Below are 14531 nucleotides of genomic sequence, written 5' to 3'. Positions count from 1 at the left end.
TATGACATGGTGAGAGCTTTTACATGGATGAATTCTTGAGTGGGAAATGTGGCAGTTGTTTGAAATTCAGTTTATTTTATTTTATTGTGAGACCCAAATCCATAGTTGAGCATATTAACAATGCTGTGAAGACGTTATCTCTTTATTTTATGCTTAAGGAAACTAAAGCAGGAATAGAAAGAGAAATTCACTTGCACTTTTCTAGTCTGAGAGACCAGGAAAAAAGTGGTATTAATAGTAACAGAAAAGTCAGGAGGTATATTTTGGGGAAAGAGAATGAGTAGGATTTAGATATGTTGAACGGAAGTGATTCAGTTCTGTCCCTGGCATCTTTTATTTTTATGTAAATGTTTACACCTGCTTCAATTCCATGGACATTTTAGGTGACTATATAAACATATAGAAAAGGAATTTTCAAGATGGTTGGAGGAAGAAGCTGCCAGCACTGTGGGGGCAGGGGAGAAAAGCAGGGTTCAGACCTGGGGTGTGAAGCAGGGCTGCACAGGAGCAGTGGAAGCATGTTTGCAACACTTTTCCAACAGAAGTGTTAGTTCAAGCCGGGAGAGATGGCTGACACTCCAGGGGGATTCTTGGTATTTAAAAGGGCCATTTCAGGGCTAGCATTATTGAACATCTTGTTCTATTTATGATTTTTATCATTTTCCAAGTTGGTAGGCATGAACTACAGCCAATCCCTGTCCAGTTCTTTGTTCTTGCATGGTTTTTCGCAAATTCCCCATTGCTTGGAATCACAGCATCCATTTTATCTGTTGCCACTGCCTAGGTTTATATAGCCAGGAATTTGATTCTACTCTTGTATCTTTAAAAGATGATTCCAGGATGCAACCAGCAGTGTTTCAGGCAATAATAGCCTTGAGCCTTAGGGGAATGTAATGTAGAATTTAGCTTTGGGGGAAATGATGCTTTATGCATTTACTACTGCATTTAGAATTCACATTTAAATGACTGATGCCACGTATTAGAAAAAGTCTCTTAGATTTTATGAACTACAATAATGCTTTACGAACTGCTGGCAAATTACGTGTGTAGCAGTGAGGGAGTCAAAATACAGCGCCTACCACATTGCTCTGGAACAGGTTCCCAGGAGAAAGGCTTTGGGTGACCATGATGGTGTGTATTTTCAGGAGGACTTCCCACTTCAGTCCCACCGACCACTCACCACACATGTGCTGTGACCACTTATTTCATCACGAGACAGAAATACAGCGATGCTTCTTAACAGTTTATAAGAGAGCAAGTGTTTAAGTGTGACTTTTAAAAAAGAAAACACACTGTAATGATGCCTCTGGAGACCTAAAGAGCTATGTTGAATTCCTGCCAGCACTTTCATTCTCATTCAGTGGATTTAAACACAGTGCTTTCTGTGGATGAGACAGAAATGACATTTTTGGTTGTTGATTCTTCTTCCATTCTCATTGTGTTAGGTAGAGTAACATTCTCTGTGCCAATATTAGCATTTCTTGAGCACTCAGTATTTGTTATCATGTGTTAAAATGAGATGGAACACAATTGTCCTGTGGCTCCTGATCCCCTTTTATGCATATGCCTCTTCATGGCCTTAACAACCTTTGCTCTGAGTCAATGTAATTGTTCTGATGTGTATGTTAATCTGCTTAGATACATTGTATATTCATGTTTTGCACTCACTAATTAGATTATTGGTCTGTAATAGATTATTGTTCTATAGTATTAGAGCATTACTTTGCTTGGATACACAAAATGCAAAGCAGTATTATTAGGGCAACAATTTTCAGTAGGCTTATTTAGCCAAGTTTGTCTTTTTATAGTTTCATTTCAGTTTTGTCCTCACCCCTAAAAGTTTATAACTGAACTCAATCATGAAAAGTGACCAAAGAAAATGAGCATGATGTTACAGCATGGGCCAGGAGTCAGATCCTACCCCTGGAAGATGCCCCCTCTGTGGGTAGTTTTGTTTAATTTTGGCAGTTACTTAAATGTGCTTTAATTTCCTCCAATGTAAAATATCCATAAAATAATAAAGGTTTCCCTGCGTTGGGAAAAATAGTGCCTAGTATAGAGGAAGTACTAAGTGAATATTAACAAATAACAACAACAACAAAAAAAAGAATCTTAAGCATAATCTCCGAGGCTTAATCACAGATTTTCTCTCTGCATGAAGGTGGGATGACCATCCATGTAGGGTGCTGTATCAGTTACCATGAAAGACTGCTCCATCAGTTATCTATTTCTGCATAAAATTCATCCCCAACTTTAGTGGTTTAAAACAACAAAAATGATTTTAAAATAAAAATCTGAGATGGCAGTGTCTGTGGTCAGAAATTCAGGAGGGGCTGAGCCAGGCAGTTTTGGCTTGGGTCTACCATGCTGTTGTGCTAAGATTGTGGCTGGGGCCAAGGATCTCTCTCTTTTTTTAAATATATTTTATTGATTTTTTACAGAGAGGAAGGGAGCGGGAGAGAGAGTTAGAAACATCGATGAGAGAAACATCAATCAGCGGCCACCTGCACACCCCCTACTGGGGATGTGCCCGAAACCAAGGTACATGCCCTTGACCGGAATTAAACCTGGGACCCTTGAGTCCGCAGGCTGATGCTCTGTACACCGAGCCAAACCGGTTAGGGCCGAGGATCTCTTGAAGGCTCCTTCAGTCACGTGTCAGGTGGTGAGGATGAGGGCTCTCAAAGTCTGGGGCTGGAAGAGCAGGGTCCCTTGGATGTCCCTCTGTCTGCATAGTCTCTTCACGTGGCTTTCCCAATATGCCAGCTTCAGAATAGGCAGACTTCTTAAATGTTAGCTCTGATCTCCCAAGGTATGTATCCCAGGAGAGAGAAAGGCAGGTGGAGACCACTTCACCTTTCATGACCAAGCCTGGGAAGTCGGCGTCTTTTTCAACATAATCTATTGGTTGAAGCAGTTACAAAGGTCACCAGGTTCAAAGTGAGGGAGCGGGGACCTCACTTCCAGGTGAAGGAGTATGGGCATCGCACTGTTAAGAGTGTGGGTAGGACTCAGATTGGTGCATTTTTGGAAAATACCGTGTGGACAACTGTGAAGCGTCTGGTTTGGAGATGATTGTGTAACATGGATGGATGACTTTTAAGAATGTGGCCTTAAATTCTCTGCCACTCTATGCTCATCAAAACCTTAGTTGTGAGAAATACTATTCAGGAAAGATTTTTAAAAAATCCTGCTTTTTGTCTCTGGTTTAAACCAAATCATCAGGGAACTCTGAGTCATTATAGAAATACTTCACCAGACTTGACCTTTGACCTTAAGTCACTGGCAGGTATTGGAGAAACAGCCTTATAAAAATCACGAATGCACTGAATATAGAGATATTTAATCGCCATCACCCCCTCTCCCACCAAAGCTCATTTTCTCAATTCTTACCCACCCACTTCCCTAAGTCACCTGTGTATATTCTTTGACCTCACACTTCATATCTAATTCATCACCAAGTTTTGATGTTCATCGTATTTCAAATCTGTACCCTTCTTTCCACATATACCTAGGAATGGTCTTGCACAAGAGGAGATCAAAGCTCAGATTTGGTTTTAGTCTCTCATTTTGGGATTAAAATCAATGAGAGAAATGAAGAAAAAAGAGCACATTTTAAGTAGCATTTATCTTTGATTGTTTTCCCAACCATTTTTTTAGGGTCCTGAACCACAGGCATAGTAATCATTGGCCTGTAATAATTACATTTCATGTTGAACTATCTTAGCATCTCTGGGTTTTGTTTTTTTCCTTACCTTTGTTTTTTTCTTAACTTTTTTTTCTTATATTTACATATAAGCTTTATTGATTGTGACTATAATTTTTTGGACTCTGGTACATAAAGCTGATATAATTAGATTTCCTAGCTCATAGCACAGGGCCATCATTGCTCCATGAAAGGTTTTTGTTTTTTTAATATCTGAAATTCAAACCACTTCTATTTAAATTGAAAAAAAAAAACCCACACAATTATTAAAACTGCATTAGTAGTCAAAACCCTTTGTTATAAAAATCCTAAAAACTATTTCTAGATAAGGCAGAAGTTCTAGGTTAATAAGACCAGATTTGACTTGAGACTATGCTTTGAATTGTAGAGAATGGAAAATAGGTTATTTACAGAAAACATTATCTACATCTGTACTCAGGTACAAATTTGGTGACAAAAGAGACTTTTAAAAGCATGTGGACATCTCAGACGCAGTTCTTAAAGAGCTTAGTTTTGTTTTCTTGGATTTCAAAACCGCCTTCATCCTCGATCTTGGGAGCCAGATAGTACTTTAAATGTCCCATATCAGCAATTTTATACTCTACAACAAGGGGTACATTTGCAGACATACTGAGTGTTACTGTAGGAGAGAGTGGAGTACCTTTTGTAAAGAAGTTCAGATATTTCAGTACAAAAGTTAGCTGAACTGGCTCATTCATCTCTGTGGCAACAGCTTCCTCTTCTTTATCAACATTACTTATTTGTGACAACTTAATATTTCCATTTCCAAGTTCCCCACTGGCAGAGAATTTCACTCCATGTTTTGCACAGGAAATGGCAACAGCATCTCCAACATGACTAAGATCTCTGCATATACTGCAAATTCACCAGAAGGCATCTTTCCTACACAGCTGTACTCCTGTTCTGGAATTCCAAGTCGTTCAACATCAAATCCATTAGCTTCATTTCACAGTCTGAAACTTTTTCTTGGTTTGGAGCTTCAAATAACTAGTGCCAAGGTGTCTGCATTATCTTCAGCCCAAATACTAGTGCCAAGGTGTCCGCATTATCTTCAGCCCTTAGGGTAATGATGTCTTCGTTGCCAGCACAGGTTAGTATCTTGGATGCACTGGTGAGGTTCACACCCATGGCCAGGCTGCGGTCCCAGCGGTACGTGTGGAAGCCCTCAGACCGCAGAGTGAGCTGCACCAAAGAGACGAGGGATGAGTCCCTGCTCTGCAGGTTCACGCTGCTGGAGCTGATGTCCCAGCAAGGCCTCACTGATGAGGTTCTTAAGCGCCTCCAGCATCTTTCTTAGGAGGGAGCCCTGGACCAGGCGCTCTTCGAACATGGTGGCAAAGTCGCAACGAGCAGCTGGAGGCGAAGTGAAGGAGGAGTAGCCGGCCTAGGCTTCACAGAGGAGCGGGCTGCCGCAGCGGTGAGAGCCCTAGACCGCCGGGTCTCGTTTTTTTTTTTTTTTTTTTTTTAATATATTTTTATTAATTTCAGAGAGGAAGAGAGATATAGAAACATCAGTGATGAGAGAGAATCATTGACTGGCTGCCTCTTGCACACCCCACCCTGGGGATGGAGCCCGCAACCTGGGCATATGCCCTGACCAGGAATCCAACGGGTGACCTCTTCGTTCCTGGATTGACGCTCAACCACTGAGCTACACCCGGCTGGGCGGGGTCTCTGTTTTTGTTTTGTTTTTTAATGTGTTATCTCTCTATCTCCATTCTCTACTCTTACTGCCTCGCTCACTCTCAGATAGTTATTCTAATGCATTCACTGTGTTCTTTGATTTTGGTATACACTCTTATTAAATGCTTATTGTTGTTTTGTGTACATGTATTTTACAATTACATAAATGATATTCTGCTATAGATCTTGTTCTACTTATTACATTTAAAAATTTCACTTAGGACTATGTTTAAAATATATCCAGGTTGTTAAAAAAAAGTTTCTTTAGCCTCAACTATTCTGATTTTTTCACAAATTGGGACAGAAGCGTGTGGATCTATTGTTCTTTATATGTAGTTTAAACCTAGAGTTAAATTGTAAACTTAAAGTTTATAATAGCTTGAAAAAGTATCAATCTTCTCTTTTCAGGTGTACTGATTTTGTGCTCATCGTTGTATTTCAAGCCTATTGTTAAAAAAATAGCTATTTTTTATTCCTAAGAAGCCTTCTACTCTTCCAGACCCTTCATTTAACCCTTTCTGACTAAGCAAATACTGAAAAATGGGTCAAAAGCAGTGTTGCACTTAACACAGGGATCTGACTATTAATATCTGAAACTGATTTTAGGACTGTACTTCACAAATACTCTACAAATTTGGGTCTGGCATTTTAACTGAATGTTTTTCTAATTATAGAATTAAAGCATCAGTAATGATGTGTTTATTCATTCTGACTATTTACCACCCTCTTGACAGCTGACATGGGTAAAGGGAGGTCATTTCCCCCTTTTGCTTGTCTTGGTGTGTATTTGCTGGCTTTGATTAGCAGCCCCATTGAGCAATCTGAAATAAATTAGGATCAATGGAATGGAAATCTTAGTGGTTTAAGCAGCACTGTTGTATACACAATGTGTCTGAAGCCCTACATTCCTCTCCTGGCTGCATCTCCCTGTTCCTTGTCCTTCCAAGGTTCTGTTGATAAAGTCCGAAGTACTGGACTCCTTGCAGGAGAGCTGGAAATAAAAGAGAGCTCCAGCCTTAGATACAAGGATCATTTTGTTGATCTGCTGAAAGTTTAGGTCTTGGTGGGTTCACACGGAAACAGATTTGAGCCTTAAGTAAAAAATAAAATTTCCTTACTATTCATCTTACTCTTAAAAAATTTTTTTTGAGAGAGAGGAAGGTGTGTGTGAAATAGAGAGACATTGATTTGTTGTTCCACTTCTTTATGCACTAATTGGTTGATTCTTGCATGGGCCCTGACTGGAGATCGAATCCGCAACCTTGACATATTGGGATGCCACTCCGACCACCTGAGCTAGCTGGCCAGGACTACTGTTCATCTTACTCTTAAGTGGTAGAATGTTACTTGCATACTCTGGTATCATCCAGACAAATAGGCAGGTCTTACTTAAAGACTTCATTGTGGGTAGCATATGGACAGAATCAAATGGAAACACGTTTTTTTTTGTTTTGTTTGTTGGTTGTGTTTTTTTTTTTTGGTCTTGTACTTGGCAAAGTTTTACTAAAACTAGGCAGACAGATGAGCTTAGGTTTAGTACTGTTGACATGGATCCACTGTGTGTGCCCTTCATCTCCTCTCCTTCCTTTCCCTGGGCAGTTTTCCATGCCTCCACTCTACCCCAGGCCTTGCTGCCTGGCATCGAACTCTGGATGGCCATCAGTGAGGGATAGGTCAAGTTAGAATAGGTCATGGTGAGGGTATTTGTTACAAACATGAGAAGCCATAAACACTGGGATGCTGGCAAACAAGAAGCTGATGGAAAGGAGAGGGGAACACGTGTGTTCATTAGTGCTCTTCTTACTCAGAAAGCACGAGACCGTTGTCAAGTTAGGAAATGCACCTCCTGCCTCCTCTCTTGCCAGGAAAAACACAACCTTTGGAGAACAGGGGCATAAGAAACTGCTGGCTAAAATTTTTCTGTGCCTGCTGGCACTTAAAGTCCCCATTGCTGTGGTTAGTCTTGTTGCTCATTCTTGGTCTTAGTGCGCGTGACTTTGGCTGATTTATCTGTCATTACTCCAGAGCTACACCACTCAGGAGGATTTGAGTACAAAAACTTTCTCCTGAGATTACTGAGAGATCTTTTCCTTTTGAACTGAAGCAGAAATAACCTTTGAAGGCTTTTGAATTTAAACAGTACTCCCACTGTATCATAGCAGTCTCATTTTACCAAAACAACAGCAACTTAGGTCTGGAAGTGTAAGTTTAGGTTGCTTTCAATTGAATTTATATTATTTCACTTTATTTTTTAATAGGTTTCGTGATATCTATGTGAACCATGGGTCTAGTTAGAAATGGGCTCTTTCTCAGGTCAAAATGGAATACTTTTCTCCCCAGGAAAGGCTATGCAAGAGAATATAAACATTCAAATTCTTAAATAATCAGAATCACCCATTATTAGGTTTTTTTAACCCTGTAATTTGATAAATAGATTAAAGGACAATAAATGCCTATTGATGATGACTTTATACGAAACCCTCATTAACTGTAACCTGATGTCAGGGAAGCTCTGCCTCTATTTCTTTTTTTTTTAAGTTTTATTTTTATTTATTTTTAAAATATTTATTGATGAGATTATTACAGATGTCCCTCTTCCTCCCCCCATTGCCCCTCTCCCCCCAGTCCTGCCCTGCCTTAGGCCTTTGCCACCCTATTGTTTATGTCCATAGGTAATGCATATATGCATATAAGATTTTTTTAATCTCTTCCTGCCCCCCTACCCCCCCCTTATGACTGAGAATCATCAGTCTGTTCCATTTCCATGCCTTTGATTTTATTTTATTCACCAATTTATTTTATTCATTTCTTATTCATTTATTTTGATTTTTAGATTCAATTGCTGATAGGTATGTATTTGTTGCCATTTTGTTGTTAATATTTTTTATCTTTATCTTTTTCTTCTTCTTCCTCTTCTTAAAGAATGCCCTTCAACATTTCATATACTACTGGTTTGGTGGTGGTGAACTCCTTTAGCTTTTTCTTATCTATGAAGCTCTTTATCTGACCTTCAATTCTAAATGATAGCTTTGCTGGGTAGAGTAATCTTGGTTGTAGGTCCTTGCTATTCATCACTTTGAATATTTATTGCCACTCCCTTCTGGCCTGCATAGTTTCTGTTGAGAAATCAGCTGACAGTTGTATGGGCATTCCCTTGTAGGTAACTAACTGCTTTTCTCTTACTGTCTTTAAGATTCTCTCTTTATCTTTAGCCCTTGGCATTTTAATTATTATGTGTGTTAGTGTGGTCCTCGTTGGGTTCCTTTTGATTGGGACTCTCTGTGCTTCCTGGACTTGTAAATCTATTTCTTTCACCAGGTAGGGGAAGTTTTTTGTCATTATTTATTCAAAAAGGTTTACAATATCTTGCTCTCTCTCTTCTTCTGGCACCCCCATGATGCAAATGGTTGGTATGCTTGAAGTTGTTCCAGAGGCTCCTTATACTATCTTCATATTTTTGGATTCTTTTTTCTTTTTGCTCTTCTAGTTGGGTGTTTTTTGCTTCCTCATATTTCAAATCATTGATTTGATTCTCAGAATGCTCTACTCTACTGTTGAATCCCTGTATATCATTCTTTATTTCAGTCAGTGTATGCTTAATTTCTGACTGGTCCTTTTCCAGGTGTTTGGCATTATCACTAAGATCCTTGAAAGTCTCACTAAGTCCCTTGGAGGTTTCTAGAAGTTTCTTGAGTAAACTTATAACTGTGGTTTTGAACTCTATATGACATGTTTCTTTGTCTCTGCATTTTGACTGCTTCCTTGTGTTTGTTTCTATGTATTGGGTAGAGCTATTATGTCACCTTGAGTTGGTAGAGAAGCTTTGTGTAGGTATCCTAGTGGCTCAGCCTCCCCAGTCACCTGAGCACAGTCTTGCTGTAGTTGAGACTTGATTGCTTTCTCCAGGACTCTACATTTTCTCTCACTAGATCACTTTCTATAGAGATATTAAACCCCCAATGAAGACTGTATTAGAAACCCATTACAGGATAATGTCCCAAGAAAATTATTCTTTTGAAGCTTGATTTGAAACTTATGCTCCTCATTGATACAGGCAGCAGGAGCATGGGGAACCCGTCTCTGAAAAGGGCTTGTTATGAGTTGGGGAAGCAGCTTGAATCCTCAGCATCAATGTATAGACTTAAAAGCAAAGCCAGACAAGAAATGAGATCAAGCCTGGAATTCGGTATCTGTTAGTAATTTCAGAGCCACATGTCTGGAGAGTGACATGCTCATTATCCAGCAGTTTTTTTGAAAGACTGATCAGTGTAGAGTTGAAACAGGATTTTAACTTTTGATTCTTATTCTCATTTCAAGATTTTTCTTTTTCTCTAAATTTATCCGTGCAGTTACCCCTGTGATATACTTGAGCCAGAACACAACCAGCTATTTCACATATCATCAGATTCTCTTCTCGGCAGGAAGAAACAGCAGAATAGGAGCACATTCCTTTAGGGACAGAGCATGCTTTGTAGTTTTCTATTTTAAATGCAAATCATCCAGGCAGAACTTGGTTGTCAGTAAAGATGTTTGTTTTCATTGGCAATCAGCATGTTTAGTCTGAGAGTCAGGGACATGGGGCTCAGAGGTAAGGCCTGAAGGTGCATTGTCTAAGCTGAGAGAGAGCAAAGGCAGCGATGGCTCTGGTCTCTTTCACAGAACCATCTGATGCTTACCTACTCAACTGGACTTGGTTATGAGTGTGAAATGTGCACGTGTTTTTCTCGTGTCACAGGCAGAGCTTGAGGTCGAGGTGGTGAGAGGGGATACACAGCAGCTCTTGATTTGGAAGCTGCACTAGAGCTTTTCCAGAGTGGAGAATGGAGTGGATCCACACCCCTCCCCAGAACCCTTCCTGCCTTCTCTTCCCATGTTATCCATCTCCTCCCTTCCACATTTCACTCCCTTCAACAAATATTTGTTCAACCTATGAAACTCAGTTTCCCAACCACTGAATCCCAATCCCAATCTGTTAAGGCTCAGTTTTCTTGTCACTAAAATGGAGATAAAAATATTGTCTATTGCAGTGGTTATAGTGAGGATTAAATGGCATGATCCCAATTCAGCATTCGGTGCCTGGTAGATAGGAAGTGCTTAATAGTTATGGTACCTGTTTATTTGTTTAAAATTTTTGTGATGAATATATATATCCATCAATATATTACATAATTAACTAAAGTTATTATTATCAGTCTGAAGTATGGTTTTCCATAGAAGTGATTTTTAAATTGGGCACAGGAGGAAGAGGGGTAAGAATTTAGATGAAACTTCTTTTGACTGGAGTTTTCTCTGGGAAATCTCTCAATGATGAGGAATGTTAGAGGGGGAAGGTGGGGCACCAGTGCAATTGTCCTCTGTAGACCAGGGTTGATAAGAGATACTGCTGTGTGACTGAGCACTCTAATAGCAGTGAAGGTGATTTGATTCCAGAATGGCAAAGCCAGGTGCTGACACTTAACTGTCAGAGGCAAGGTGGGCATAAATACCATGATGGACCGGTTGGCAAGAAAGCTAGGGTGGCAACCAGGAGACCTTGACCCTTAGGGATCTGTGGAAATAGCTACTATGCCATACTGTTCCTAGGAGTGAGGTAGATGGACAGCCAGCAAGGGCACTGCTAACCTGTATAATAAAACAGACAAACAGGCAGATTGACTAACTATGGGTAGCACAGGAATAATGTCAACTACTGCAATAGGAAAAATTCAGTCCTTCACTCACGTTCTCAACTTGACCCATATTTTAGACCTGGAGCCTTTTGGATGAAGGGTGTTATGCTGCACATCAACACACTTTATATTAATGTCTCTCCCAGTCTTACTGACTTACTACTGTTGTTTGCTGGGATAATTTACATAACTCAACTATATAACTTGTACTCAAATCCTTGTTTCAATGGTGCTTCTATGAACCAGCCACCTTAAGAAAATGTACCTTCTTTGTGTGTGTGCGCGCGCACCTGTGAATGTGTGACTATTTGTATTGAAGGACTGGTGTGAGTTTATGTATCCATGTGTCCTGGGTAATGCTGGTCATCCTATAATGTTGACATAAATAGTTATTATGCACTCACCAAAATTTTCCTAGCTCAAGGATTGCAAAGTCAAATGCACATAGGGAACAGTGAGGTAAGAAAAATGAAGCGGGAGTCAGTGGGAAGTAGTGGGATCTCAGATGAGCCAAAGCGTGCATGTCAGTTGATAACAATCCTTCTGATTCTGCTTTCCTAGACAAATAAGAAGCATGCTTTTAATGTAAATTTTCATGATTTTTAAAAGTTGGCAACTAATTCAAAATTATAAAAATCTTTCTATTGGTCTATTCCTGGGAACCAGCCATTTGCATCCTCTGATGTCATCTAGCTAGACTTTGGGCAGATTCTCTGATACTGTATTTTGAATAGAGTCAGCTTTTTTTTTTTTTTTTTTTTTTTTACTTTTATATTACAGCTTAATTTAGAAGTTTTAATTTAATGCAGAAAACAAAATTCATCATCTTATTTTGTTTAATTTAGGGTGTCGCAACAAGGAAGCCAAATTTAGTAGAAACCGTAAAAACCCACGGAAGAGTTCACTGTGCATTCTTAGTCTATATGATATACAGCTGAGAGAACAGATTGACTCATTGCTACCAATGCCCTTGGAATATGGTTTAAGAAACAGTTGATTTAAACCTCAGCTACCAATATGAGCTATTGTTATACTATATAATATGTATAAAATTAGGCATTAAAATATTGATTTACTGATGACTGACTGCCTAAATCCAAGGGGTTAATTCAGAGCAGGTTTTTTATTCTGTTTCTCCACTTTTAATTGTCGGTAGGGCTTTAACCGATTTTCTCCCCTACTATGAACTAGGGCATATACCAGAAATTTCTGATTTATAACTTTATAATATATATATTTTTATAAATGAAAGTATATTTGACCAAGGATCCAGGAATGGCAGGCAACAATAAGCTTCAAAACTAAAATTGTTGCAGTCACTGGGCAATGCCAGGTGTCTCTCATAGGATGGACCTACATTCTTCTGCCTGGTCCTCTCTGTACAAGGGCTTTCCAATAGAACAATAATGCAAGCCACATGTATAATTTTAAATTTTCTGGTAGTGACATTAAAAATACTAAAAATAAATAGATGAAATTAATTTTAACAATGTTTTATTTAACTCAATATATCAAAAATATCACTTCAACTTACAATAAATATAAAAATTATTGATGATATTGTTTGCATTCTTTTTTCATACTATTTGAAATGTGGGATGTATTTTACACTTAAAGCATGTCTCAGTTTGGACTAGCCTTATGACACATGCCTGATAAACACAGGCAGCCTGCAACTATGATATTGATCAGCTACGTTTAGTTCTCTATATAGTCAGTCACAATTATCCTGCAGGTTGTAAAAATTTATTATTTTATTTTTGCACCAAGGGCATTGCCACTTGTTTTTTTATGTTAAATAATACTATGTGCTATTCAGTGAAAGTATATCTTAAATGAATATTGTGAAGTCCTTAATTAATAAATACTTTGTTTTTGAGACTGTAAACAAGTGGATAGGTGGGGGATGACAATGCTCTAAATTTTTGCCAAGAGTGAGACAACCATGGTAATGTTAGAAAAAGGTAAAACAGCATTTTCATAGATTTTGTTGTAAGTAGCTCCTCCTGATTTAATTTTTTCATAAGGTCTTTGGTTCCTAACCTGTGAATGCTCCAATCAGGTTTTTTAGGAGCATAAACATCATGGTTTGAGAGGGAGTGCTTTAGCTAAGGGATTTCACTAGTACATAGTAGGTAGTCAATAAAATGTTATTGAAAGGAATAAAATTGACTTAAGGTCAACAATTCTGGGTATTAGCTATTTACCCTTGTGGCAGTGAATCCTTGGGCATTAAAACAAGTTCTGTTTTCTAATGATACTGTCTCTTTAGTGATTGAGTTATAATGGGTATAAAGCAAAAGGAGGGGCCCTAGCTGGTTGGGCTCAGTGGATAGAGCATTGCCTGAGGACTGAAGGGTCCTGGGTTTGATTCCGGTCAAGGGTACATGCCCAGGTTGCAGGCTCGATCCCCAGTAGGCGGTGTGTAGGAGGCAGCCAATCAGTGATTCTCTTTCATCATTGATGTTTCTATCTCTCTCTCCCTCTCCCTTCCTCTGTGAAATCAATAATATAGCTATCTATCTATCTATCTATCTATCTATCTATCTATCATCTATCTATCTGTCATCTATCTATAATAATAAAAGGGTAATATGCTAATTAGACTGGACGTCTCCCGGACGTCATTCCAGACATCCTTCCTGATGAAGCCGGGGCCTGAGGGAAGCCAGCCCGGCTCTCAGGTGCCTGCCAGTGGCCAGAGGAGGGAAGCAGTCCAGGTCCCAGGTGCCGGAGGGAAGCTGGTGCCGGCAGCGGGGGGAAGGCATACTCTTGCACAAATTTTCATGCATTGGGCCTCTAGTATATATATAAAAGCAAAAGGAGGGTTTTATGTCTAATGATTTGACACCATTAATTTTAGAAGGAATAGTTGAGGATTCTTGGGAAAATTAGGTAGTTTTGATGACTGCTCATTGCCACCTTCTAGCTCAAGGATTGTCGGTATAATGTTTGCATTTCAGTATTGCCCACATTTCATTTTATTATTTCTCTGGAGCTCTTTGCAAGCAGAGGAGAGCTTACTTCTTCAATCCTAGTATTTCAATGTTAGATTTCATTTTGCTCCTTATCAGTTTTAATCCTTAGGTGTTTTTTCTTTCCTTCACTGTTATCTGGGATGACAACAGAGGCTGCATCTGAATCCGACTCATGGCATTTTTATAATGTTAGCTCATTACTGTTGACTTTTAACAATAGAGTAAATTTCTAGATCCATGCCTTTCATGTTCATAGAAATATCTTTTCTTTCGATTTTCTTTTTTCTCTCTCAATTGAACTTTTGCTCTATTTATATATCACTCTAGATTCCTCCCAAATCCCTTTTTTTCTCCTTAATTAAAACATCATGATGAAACATAATGGTCTAATATATGTGTATATAAAACTCTAGCCTGGTCTACAGATAAGATTTCAGTTTAATTTCACTTACTTTGAATTCCTCATGTTTAAAA

At 38.9% G+C, this 14531-nt stretch overlaps 1 pseudogene across 1 annotated transcript; it reads right to left on the bottom strand.

The window, feature by feature from the left end:
- Nucleotides 1-4191: 4191 nt before the first annotated feature.
- LOC308251640 (proliferating cell nuclear antigen-like) lies at nucleotides 4192-5057 on the bottom strand (annotated as a pseudogene). Its single transcript has 2 exons — nucleotides 4754-5057; nucleotides 4192-4714 (listed from the first exon to the last, which is right to left on the bottom strand). The product of its transcript is annotated as a proliferating cell nuclear antigen-like (transcript).
- Between the last annotated feature and the right edge of the window lie 9474 nt (nucleotides 5058-14531).

Source organism: Plecotus auritus, assembly GCF_963455305.1.
Source record: "Plecotus auritus genome assembly, chromosome: 6".
NCBI lineage: Eukaryota > Metazoa > Chordata > Mammalia > Chiroptera > Vespertilionidae > Plecotus > Plecotus auritus.
This window is presented reverse-complemented; position numbering and strand designations above follow the sequence as displayed.